The 12,688-nt window shown below is 33.4% G+C and overlaps 1 long non-coding RNA gene across 1 annotated transcript; it reads left to right on the plus strand.

Moving 5' to 3' along the window:
• Positions 1–931: 931 nt before the first annotated feature.
• LOC121220105 (uncharacterized) lies at positions 932–8,421 on the plus strand. Its single transcript, XR_005917270.1, has 2 exons — positions 932–1,267; positions 8,222–8,421. It is a non-coding gene; the product is annotated as an uncharacterized lncRNA (long non-coding RNA).
• The last annotated feature ends 4,267 nt before the right edge of the window (positions 8,422–12,688 follow it).

Raw genomic sequence — 12,688 nt, forward strand, 5'->3', positions numbered from 1 at the left:
ACGAGAATCAATGAGAGAAAAGAACAATATTTTGACAGGAATGTGGTTAATCGACGTTAGAAGAAAAGCATAGAGAGCCCAAAATTCGACAAGGAAAAGAGCAAGGGAGGAAAAGAGAAAGTAGACGGCAGCAACAGGTTGGGGGAGAGCACTTTCACCGAAGGGAAGAACAAAGTCGAAAGAGTAAAGAAAGAGAAGAGAAAAAAAAGTAGGAACCCTCAGCAATATTTGGCCCTCAAGAGTGGAAAACAGTCGACAGAAACAAAATGAAAAGAAAAAAAAAACAATCCCCAGCCGAAGTTTGAGAAACAAAAGAAATTCAATTCGGCACTAACTCTCTCATCATATCCCTAAAATGTCTCTTTAATATCCTTACTACTAACCCACCATAATCCTCTCAACAACCAAAACCAACCCTCAGTCAACCTCTTCAGTATTTCGGCTGGACCAAAATAACTACACGGCACAAGCAATAAAATAAGTCCTTTGTTTACGCAGATACTCAAACTCTAGACCTCTAGCTTATTCACACTCCAGTTAACCACCAAACTTGTAGGCCCTTTCTAACATAATTTACCAACATTTATTTATAAGCCTACTGATTAGAGATAGGGGTTTATTTATTTAAAAACAAAAATTTACCTAAGGCTTGATCTTGGGACCTCTCAAACACTCCCAGAACACATAACCATTAAAGCTGATAAATATTTGTGTCACAAACATACACAAATAAATATATAAGGGATTTTTGGGGCATTACATTACATAATTAATTGATTGAAATAAATTAAAACATGATTATAAATATTATTAAAAACATCACAAGAAAATAAAATTCTAATATTGATAAAATTTAATATTATGATTTTGACAAATCAAATAAAAAATAAGCTTTTTTTTAAATAATAGGACTGAACTTTATTGAAAAAAATTGGACCCAAACACTTAGCCTAACAGTAAATTTAACAGATAATAGAAGCCCAACAGCGAGACCAACTAGGCAGAAGAAAACACAAAATTAATTGAAACAAGAAAACTAAAAGTCCCCCTATCCAGTAAAAATTAATGAAACTGCCATCCACCACTCCACAAATCTCACATTATTGCTGTCAGTTGCAGTTCTTCGGAGAAGCTACTTTTCGTCAGAATCGTCTATCTTTTTCTCTGATAGCATGAAAGACCTTAGAGATTCTCAGTCAGGTTCACGATCCCCCTACCTTCCCAGTCCCAACGAAGCGACGGTGTAAGAAGGCACACTTTGTTCCAGGTAAAACTACTCTTCTCTCTTTAAACTCTCTATGGCAATAATGTGAGCTGTTTGATTTACCCATCTAGGAATATGCTTAAACCAGATCTTACTAAATTGACCATTAATCTGGTGTAGTTCTCTAATATAAGCTCCTATTTTTGACTTGTCTTCAACATCGGCCTGACGTTTCTTTATAATTGTTAACACATCTTCCTCGATTTCTACTTCTCCCACACCCATGGTTATCCCTAACCTAACTGCATTATGTACCTCATGGGTATTAGAGTCAATTATTGAGTCAAGTAATAATTTGTATGCGCTCCTAACTGAAAACTTGCCTGAAGATTAACCTTTCCACACTAACAGTTTATCGTATTCCACCGTGGCCAGAGTGATCCGCAAAATTCTATCTGCATCTTCAACGAAAAAGGTATCTCGGATCACATCTTCTTTCCAAGATCTACACAAGCTATCAATTAATTCTACGACTCTAGTTTTTCCATTACCACGAACAAAACCACTGATTTTGTAATTAATAGATCCAAGGATCCAAGCATCCTCCACAACATTGATTTTGTCACCCTTGCCCACTCTCTAACAAAGGTCTATCTCCAGAAGGCCCTTAATGGCTCAAATACTTTACCAGATATACCACAGTAATTCCCCAACCTAACATTCATTCAAAAAATACTCTTCAGATAGTATTTTGCTTTTAAAACCCATGCTAATAAAGAATTTGGATAATGTATAAGACGCTAACCTTGCTTTGCTAAAAACGCTAAGTTGAATTTAGATAGGCTGCGAAAACCTAAACCTCCCACCTTTTTCAACTCGCACAACCTATTCCATTCACACCAACAGATACCTCTCTAGCCATACCCTTTTTTCCACCAAAACCTATACATAGTACCCTCTATTTTAGCACAAAGAAATTTAGGTAACAAAAAATACATCATAAAGTACGTAGGAATAGCTCAGAGGCCTGTTTTAATGAAAACTTCCTTACCCCATTGAGATAAAAATCTCGTTCTCCAACTATCAGTTCTCTATTTGAACCGGTCTTTTAAAATTTGAAATGCCAATCTCTTACTTCTCCCATCCTCATACTGTAGTCCCTCTATTTCATTAGTACTTATTCTCTACGAGGCATACTTATAGAAGAAAGTTGTGTTTTTATCTCCCAACTATAGCCAATTTACATGCACTCGCTGCTCCCAAAACATCTTGTCATTATCTATCTCTGAATTCAACTTAATTTTCGTGTCAATCAACTCTTCTAAGGTAATATCATCGTTCTCATTTTCCAAAAAGTCACCCAATTTACTAGTCAATTTGTGGCGAAGTCTGTCCCTTTCCCCTCAAATCGATTTGGCCCATTTACGCAACCCGTTCTGAACCTGCTCAAGCTTCACAAACAAATCGCTTTCATCACCACCGCATAACTTCCAAACCTCTTCCTCAAAAAACTCTTCCATTACCCACCATGCCTTAAAACGAAACCGCATAATTCTTTGATGAATGTCCTGCTCTGTTTGGATAAGGAGAAGGCAATGATTTAAATACGAGTAGGGTATATGTCGTACCGTGAAGTTAGGGAACAAATTCAACAATCTTTCATTAGCCACTCCTCTGTTCAACCTCTCTTTGATATTTGTCTCTGAAAGATTCCACCTTTCCCATGTATACCATGATCCAAAATAGTCCACATCCATTAAGTAATAACCCTCTAAAACTCCTCGAAACATTTCCATCCTCCTTTCATCCCTAGGAGCACCCCACTTTCTCAAAGGAGTACAGGATTTCGTTAAAATCCCTACATGCCACTCGCAAGGAATCCTGTAAGGTCCTCAATAACTTTAAAATCCTCCACAAATCCTCTATTTTTCTATCATAAGGAGCCTAATAAAACCATGTGAAATGCCATTGTAAATTTCTCTTAGACTCTTAAACATCCACATCAATATAATACGCTGAGTAACTTATAAGGGAGATAGTGCTATTACCTTTCCAAGCTATGGTTAAAACACCTCGCAAACCATTCGTAGAAACATCGAACCCATTAAAGCAACCAAATCACCTTCGAACATTCTCCATTCTTTTATCATTCAATTTAGTCTAAATAAATAAGACTAACTAGAGATTATACATCTTTAGCAAATGCCGAACCCTTCTAACTACCTGTAGCCTCCTCAAACCACAGACATTCCAACTTAAGATTTTCATTGTGACCGGCCGACTTACCTCATGGCAACCACCAATAGAAAATGGGCTCTCCCTATTGGTTTTTCCTCCCTCACCACTATCACATCTTCTATTCCAGTAAAACTTTGAGTTTTTCTTTGCCATTGTTAATCGGCATCTCATCCGCATCGAACTCCATGTTAGCCTTACCTCATTCCTGTTCCTGGCCTAGATTTTTGTTACCCATTCCAAGTTAAGTCCTAATATAGGATCCAACCGCACTCCCAAACCTCTACAAATCCGTTTTTGAGATCTATTCCCCATATTCGATTGTTGACTATTACCCCCAAATCTGCCCCCATTAGTATCTTCTATCAACCACACACTCTGCATTGCAAAAACTCTCCTAAATTATGCATGAAGGGATATATCCCATCCTAACTCGATAGACTCTTTTCCTTTTGACATCTTGATTTGATAGAAAGAGTTATTGTGCCCAAGGTGACCACAGTAAAAGCAAAACATAGTTAATCTCTAATATTTGAAACTGACATAATAACAGTTTCTCGATGCAAAAATAATCTTTTTCTTCCACTTCAAAGGCCTCCTAACATCCAACTGAACCTTGACCTGAAGAAAGTTTTGTACACCCTTACTTAGATTCTTCGAATCATATTCTAATAACTTGCCTAAAAATTCTCCCAATCGTCGGACAACAACCTCTGAGAAAAAACTCATTTGTAACTTACGAACTTGGATCCAAAAATTAACAAAAATTAATGGAACCTTCATCTGATCTTTCCCTTCCCCCAATCGATGGAACACTAAGAGGTGGTTATTAAAAGTCCACAACGCATCATTTAAAACTCGATCCAAATCCAACATATGAAATAATTTAAAAATAAATCTTTTATCATGCAAATTTGATATCTGAACTCCTCTAACAGGATGCTAGACATTTGCTATTGTGCTTTTCATAGCAGGATAATGTACTATACTCACCGTTAGAAAACAACCAACCAAACTAAAATTATTTTCCACCACATGAGAAATGGGATCTTTTTAAATCAGCAGACCCTCATCTTCAACATCTTCCAAAGAAAGATATGCTAACTCATTTTCCATTTTTGTAAGCCAAAAAACTCAGATCCACTCCACCAAATAAATAAAAAACTGTTGCCAAAAGAATAAAAAAGAAAATTCGTAACGAAAAAATCCAGAGAAAAGAGACATAGGCATGCTTGCATAGCAGACACAGACATGTTAGAATAGCATACTTCTCATCAACTCCATATAAGAATAAGCTTTTTTAATCAAATTCAAAATCGCGTAATTAATTTAATTTGCACGATATGAAAATTTGAATAAATACAACTTTTGTTTTTACTTTTCTTTCAATTTAGACCCCACACTAAGGTTTAGACTCATAATCAAATACACAAATCCGCCACCCCGAGTTCGACAATGATGGTTATCAAAGTATCCACAACCCTCTAGGAATTGGGGCTCATAATAATAAAACCTGATCAAGTTGACCTTTTCTCCCTCGACCCTCTGGTAATTGGAGAATTCTAAATAATCTGATGTAAAGACTCTATGACATACCAACTATATCTTATCTAGCCGAACTTAGTGAAATGGGGGTAAAAACCAAATTTTATGATCCATTTTCATATAATTCTCATTTCAATTTTGTTTCTTGTTCAAATCACATATCGCCTAATATAAAATTAGGCTTCAAATTCAAAACATATTAAACATTTTCTTGCTCAACCATCTAAAATCATAATACTCAAATTCAAATCATAACCATGAATATGCTAATTTAATCATTTGAAAAATATAGTGTTCATCTTGAAACCTAATTTTATAAATATTAACTAAATCATTCAAACTCATCCAAAACTCATAAAAATAGAATAAAATTAATATAACTAGCCATAGTAAACTAAATATTCTAAAGTTTTATGTAATGAAAATAATATATTAGCATAAATCGAAGTTTCAATTGCTTTAATCCTTTCTGCCTTTCTCCTTCAAGATGCTTGCTTCATTTTTAGTTACAATAGGAGCAATTCAATACAAAAAAAAGTCATTTATCCATTCTAATACTAAAACTAGTAAAAACAAACTTAAATATGAATGGTTAATCAAGTTGACAACTTAAGTTTCCTAGTTTGAAATTCGCATATCTTTCGACTTGATTATCCGTTTTCATTTTCGTCTTCACCACATACTCACTGTTTCGCAAGCTATCATTTAGCACCAATATTACACAAAGTAGCCAAGGTGATTTCCTTTTCACCATGACCAAATGTACCACGTAAACTTTCTATCCATTTTTATTTCTTCTTCACACTTCTAACAAGCTATAATTCATCTTCTAATCATTTCTTATAAAAAAAATGTACCTATTTCACTTACGTTTTCTAAGCTTCCATTAATATCCTTTAATGGAAACTTTCAATATACTTGATAAAATAAAAAAAATATTGGTACATATATGTAAAATAAGCTTCAAAGACTCAAAATCTGTGAAAAGTTTTAAGAAAAACCATATCTTATGCTTGAATTTGAAAGAAAATGATGAAATAAATTTTTTCTTCTTCTTTCCCCAACTTTCGTGAATAAGAAAGAAACATAAAGAAAGATGTTCATCTTTTTTTATTTATATTATAATAATACTTAATAAGATACTAATATTTTAAATAAAATATTAAATAATAATTATTTAATAAAATTATCATTTAAAAGCCATAATGAAACCATTGATTTTTTTAAGTAATGGTAAAATTGCCATTAAGTCATTTCTATCAAAATAAAAATAGGACAATTGCACTTTAGTCTATATACTTTTCCAATTTATTCAATTTAGTCCATGAGCTCGATACCAGATTTTTAACTAAACTACATGCTCCTACTAATAATTTTCTATGTTTTCATATCAGATAGTTTTCTTTAAAAATGATCACAATTTCTTATACTACTATTTATTTATAGATCACTTATTCAAGGAATTCTACCATAAATATTCTTTTTTTTTTAAAGTGGGGATGTTATAGAAGATGTTTGAAAACTAATGTCATTTGTAAGAAAATTGTAATAGCTCGAATTTTAGTGGTGACAGAACAGTGGTTTTGGGACCATAAATTTCCATTGTGTCAACTCGTAAATATTATTTTAAGAATATTTATAGATTCATTAGATTTGTATTAAAATTTGGTTAAGAAATTTTAACGTTTAGATAGTTAATTATAGAAAAAGGACTAAATTGAAAATGGTCTAAAATGTGGTAATTATAACATTTTGCTGATTTAAGGGCTTAATTATTAAATTATAAAGGAAAAATGTAGTAAATAGCCCCTATTATTGACATTGGATGGCATTATGTATTAAAATTATAAAATATTACATGTTTTAATTGCAAAATGGTAAATTTTATGAAATAAAAACAAAATTAAATTAAGAAAAATACATTTCTTCTTCATCTATTAAATTCATCTTGCCAAAACACCATAAGAACTTAACTTTGAGGTTCAACCATTGTTAACTCTTGCATGTAAGTCCATTTTGATTCTATTTCTTGTAATTTTTATGTTTTTGAGATCATTACAATTAGGTCCAGCTAGCCCGTACCTTCGATTTTGAATCTGTTAAAAATTTTAGAAGTTTCCATTGATTAATCCTCAATTTTTTGAGGATAACCATGTATTTGAAGCTTTGGTTGTGTTGTTTGATTATTTTGTAAAGTGATTTTTGTTAAATTTTGATTTTAGGACTAAATTGTGAAAGTATCAAAATTTTAAGGTTTGATAGTGAATTTGATGTTTAGTAAGGACTGTATAAAGGCATAGTATATTCGACTATAATTTTGACTTGAGAAAAATAGTTAATTTGATGATTTTTGGGTTAATGGATTAATTTACAAAAATTATAAAAGTTTGGGGTAATTGTGTAAATTTAGAAAATAAAAGAGTATTAAATGTAAAATGAATTGGAATGTGAAATGTAAGCTGATAATTGAGAAATTTTATATTTTAGATCAAGACCCAGTTGATACTCGTGGGAAAGGAAAAATTATGGAATAGTCCTTGAACCTCTATAACTACAACAATTTAGTCCAAGTAAGTTTGTTTGGTTTAAAATTTAACATCTATATGAATTTTTGAATAATATAAAATGGTACAATAGATATATTTATATTATTGATGATGAAATGTTATTTGAGAAATATTATTGAATTTGATGTTTGGATCGAATTGAATGCGGGGTAGAGTACAATCGAGATATGGTATGTTATAGGGGATTGGAGTGGAGATTTTTGTGGAGACTGTTTCCTGAGTGGGCCGAGGTTCAACATTTTTTGAGAACTCTCATGTTATACTCTCTGTTTTGGTGTGCTTCGGTTGGATTAGCTCTTATGAGCATTGGTGTGTTTCGAAAGGATTAGCTCTTATGAGCATTGGTGTGTTTCGGATGGATTAGCTCTTATGAGCATCTGGTGTGGTTTGGTTGGATTGTCGATGTACTCTTATTCGTAAGTCGTTCATCGAATTGAAAATCTCGGTAAGGTAACTTGTTGAGTGATTTTGATGGATTTTCCATATATTTGTGTATTAAATTGAACATTTATGATTTATCGATTGAGATTGTGGATGATAGGGACCATTCATGGTTGTATTCATATTACTATTTCAATTGTTGTACTTACTTCGGTAATATTTATCATTTTAATACATCAAACTTACTAAGCTTCATTGAGTTTACTTGTGTTAATTATTGTTCTTATAGATTCTCGGAAGGTTGGACAATCGGGTCGGCACTCAAGTTACATGGCATGAGGCATGTAATAGGCTTTTGTGTCATTATTATTTGTTTTGGATATGTAAAACGTTAGGTATGATCTTAAATGCTAATTGTTAACTTATATGATACATGTGTATGAGGTAAATTATTTTGGATGCAAATATGAATGTTATGTGTTAAACTAATGTTGTGTTTGAGGTTTTTATTATAGGTACATTGGTTAGGTGTTAGATTTGGTGAATTAATAAGTTATGATTGATGTTACATGTTGATGTATATTTGTATATACTTGTGGTATCAATGAGGATACATTAGTTAGAGATTTAGGAGGTTGATTTGGCATGTTTTTGGGCTTGTTTAATGTCAATTTGAATAGGTATTTTGGTTGGTAAATGGATTACGTAGAGTTCAAGTAAGTCTGAAATGGTAAACTTTTTGTTCAAGGTTCATTTTGGGTCCACACAGCTTGAGACACGGGCGTGTGGCTCAACCGTGTGAGACACACGGCCTGGCGACATGACCATGTGTTATCTGATGAGTTTTTAGGGTGCAAGTTAGTGAGGTACATGACCTAGCACACGGGCGTGTGAGGAAATTTTGATTGTTACACGGCCTGACACACGGGCGTGTGACATGGCCGTGTGACCCTACTCAGAGAGTTACACGGATGAGGACACGAGCTGGGACACGACTGTTTGTCCCTAGTTCGATTGTTAGACGGCCTGAGACACTGGCGTTTGTCACAGTCGTGTGAGGCACAAGACCTGGCCACACGGTCGTGATACCCCTGTAACCAAATTCATGTAACTTTTTCCTAAACTTTTCAAATGATTTCAATTTAGTCCCAAATTGTTTTTAAGGTGTTTCTTTGGCCTCGAGAGCTCAATATAGGTGTAACACCCCTAACTTGTATCCATCGCTAGAACAGGGTTACAGAGCATTACCGAACAAACAAAATAGTAAACTATTCAATTCATATATCAATGCAATACATATTCTAATTTCATTCAAATACATTCATAACTTCCCTTAATTGAGCCATCGAGGCCCTAAAAATATAATAGAAACAGTTCGGGACTAAATCGAAAACACCCCTAACCTGTATCCATTGCCGTGTGACCTCGCCGTGTGGTTCACACGTTTGAGACACATGTCTGTGTCTCAAGCAGTCTAACATTTCAAAATAGGGACACACAGTCATGTCTCAGCCTGTGTCCGTGCCCGTGTAACACACTAACAGGGTTCACACGACCAAGCAACACACCCGTGGAACTCTCGAAATGGCCTCACACGAATGTGTGCCGGGCTGTGTGCTAGGTCGTGCAACTTTTGAAAAGAAACCATCAATGTAACACCCCTAACCCATATCCGTCGCCGAATTAGGGTTACGAGGCATTTCTGGACATATCAGAATATTTCTCAATCCCTTCACAATCATAAGTAATACATCATCATCTCATAGTCAAATATCATCATAAAGTCCCTTTCTTAAGTCAACGAGACCTTAAATACGCATTAGGAAGAAGTCGGGACTAAACCGAACACATATAAAATTTTCCTGAAATCTAACATTTTTCGAAGTTGCATAGGTCACATGCCTGTGTGGTCAAGTTGTGTCCCTCACACGGCATTAGACAAATCGTGTGTCTAGGCCATGGCAAAACAGGGCATACATACTGACTTGATCACACAGCTAGTCACACGCCCGTGTGTCCAAGCCGTGTGGCACAAAATTAGGCTTGGATTAAGCCACATTTCTTCTCCTACGCATGCATATCTAATCCACATCATTTTGTACCATTTCATATATACCTTATCCAAATCATACACATAATCATATTTTCAACCAATAAACATGCCTCAAAGCCATTCAATATATGCTTTATAAATACATAACTTGAATCATTTGCACATCACCTTAATGGTAGTTGAATACCTAATAAAAATCTAACATTTTTCTTCATCATTCCATACATGCGCATATGAAACCAAATAAATCATATCACATGTCTTTTTTGTCCATTAGCATATACAACATTAACAACTTCACAAAATTGTCAAGTATAACCTCGTTTCAACATTATAACCTTATGCGCATTTCACCATACCAAATCAATTACATAGCATTCAAATATCTCAAGTATAGTCAATCACATTTCATTTCAGATACAGAGCATATATCAAGATTTCCATTTGTATACATCTATTTTATTAACTTAAGCAAATTCGCATTTTAAGACAAAACAAACCATATTATATGGCCTAATATTCATCCAAACATAAAACCTTATCAAAAGAGCCAAATTTCATAACCGAATATACAACCACTTTTATAACATATTTCGAAATCAAGTCTTAATCCAACAACTTGACCTTTAAATACCGAACCACAAAACAACCATGTCATAGGCGTATGAATTTATTTTACCTATCATTAGCCAAATATAAATATACATCATATATCATAATTTATCTCACAAATTGACCTAAGAAATTTCCATCATTCACAAATCAATTTACAAGGCAATTTATACTTCAAAACATAGGTCATTACATAGCAATTATAAACACATACCAACATTATCATCTAACCGAATCATTAACCATATTACCATCATTCAATCTTTTAAGCTAAATATGCTATCTCGCAACTTAACATCAAAACAATATATTACTTATAGTTATTCAAATGACCATCAAGCATACCCAAAATATAATCATCATTTTACCACATTAACAATCCACATTATACCGCTTTTTCATATTTCCAAAATGAGTTAACTAATAAGCCGAATATACATCTTACCACCCTTCCCCATTGCCGAATCGATAGCCAACATTAGCATTATGATCAAGCCATTTTCGCAAGGCTATACACATACAAGTTTTAAACCAAATATATCAATACTAGCCTATACATGCCACATAACCAAAAACTCAAAACTTTTATTTACAGAAGCGATAACCGGATAGTGTCATGAGATCTCCTACGACTTCCAACCCGAGCGACTCTTCGAGAAACAACAAACATTGAAAAGGAAACAAAGAAAGTTATAAAGCTTAGTAAGCTCGTATCTTAATAAACTTATCATAACATATAATTTCAATTCAATGTTATAAGCATAATATGCTATCTCACAGGCCAAACATAAACTTTTCTCAAATTTATAACATGTTCTCATTTCAGCATACCACCATTCAATAATATAATCACTTACATAACTAAATTTAGCTTCCTCAAGTTTATTAAATTCAATTCCCATATGACATTCATTTCATAACTTCATATAGACAAATGAGCACATTTTGGAAAATGACATATTTAAACACATCTTTCTCATTTAAATCACATATCATCACTTATATTCATACTCACATTTCATTCTCAAGATACGTATAAAATTTTTCATACCTGAATCGGATAACTCATTCACATAGTCATTTACTTCTCAATATTGCCCCTTGAACCGTTCAGAATCAATAAGGATACTCGGAAAGATCGTAAAGCTCGTACAATGCCATATCCCAGATATTGTCTTACGTGTTATCAAATATCGATGCCACTGTCTTAGACAGGGTTTTACACGAAATCATATACGATGCCGATGTCCCAGACATGGTCTTACACATAATCTATAATCGATGCCAATGTCCCAGACATGGTCTTACACGATATCACATCTTAAAATCCTAATGTCATGATATTCGTATCCTATATTATTCCTATGGTTCATACGGGGCTTTCGGACGTCACATCACTGTCAATACTTTCTCGTATTCATATATTCTCCTTCTCAAACAATTCAATATCATAATAACATATATAACTCAATCATAATACTTTTATTTGCATAACCATTTAGCATTGAATTCAATCACATAAATAATACGCAGGTATAATATAGTTTCATAACGTTTATTAACATACGAACTTACCTCGTTCGCTAAAGCGACGAATTATGTCGACTAATCCGAACTTTGATTTTCTCCTCCATCTAGATCCGAATTCCGCTTTTATTTATCTAGATATATTAAAAATTAACTTATTTATTCAACCATTTATTCAACTCAACTCACAAACACACATTTAAGCACGTTTACAATTTAGCCCCTAAAGTTTCACATTTATGCACTTTAAGTCCTTATTGCATAAAACACAAATTACAACAATTTAAATTAAATCCAAGCTTGGTCGAATTCCACATACATCAATAGCAGCCTATATTTTCACTTAATCATACATTTAACTACATAATTTCCACTTTTGTCAATTTAATCCCATTTTGATATTTTTATCAAAATTTCCTTAATAAAACTTGTTTTAACAACGCCAAACATTAATAATCTATTCTCAATCATCAAAATACACATATAATCATTAATGGCAACATTCATAAACTTAAGCAGCTTTGAAATCGAAGGTACGGGCTAGCTAGTACTCGATGTAACGAT

Source organism: Gossypium hirsutum, chromosome D08, assembly GCF_007990345.1.
Source record: "Gossypium hirsutum isolate 1008001.06 chromosome D08, Gossypium_hirsutum_v2.1, whole genome shotgun sequence".
NCBI lineage: Eukaryota > Viridiplantae > Streptophyta > Magnoliopsida > Malvales > Malvaceae > Gossypium > Gossypium hirsutum.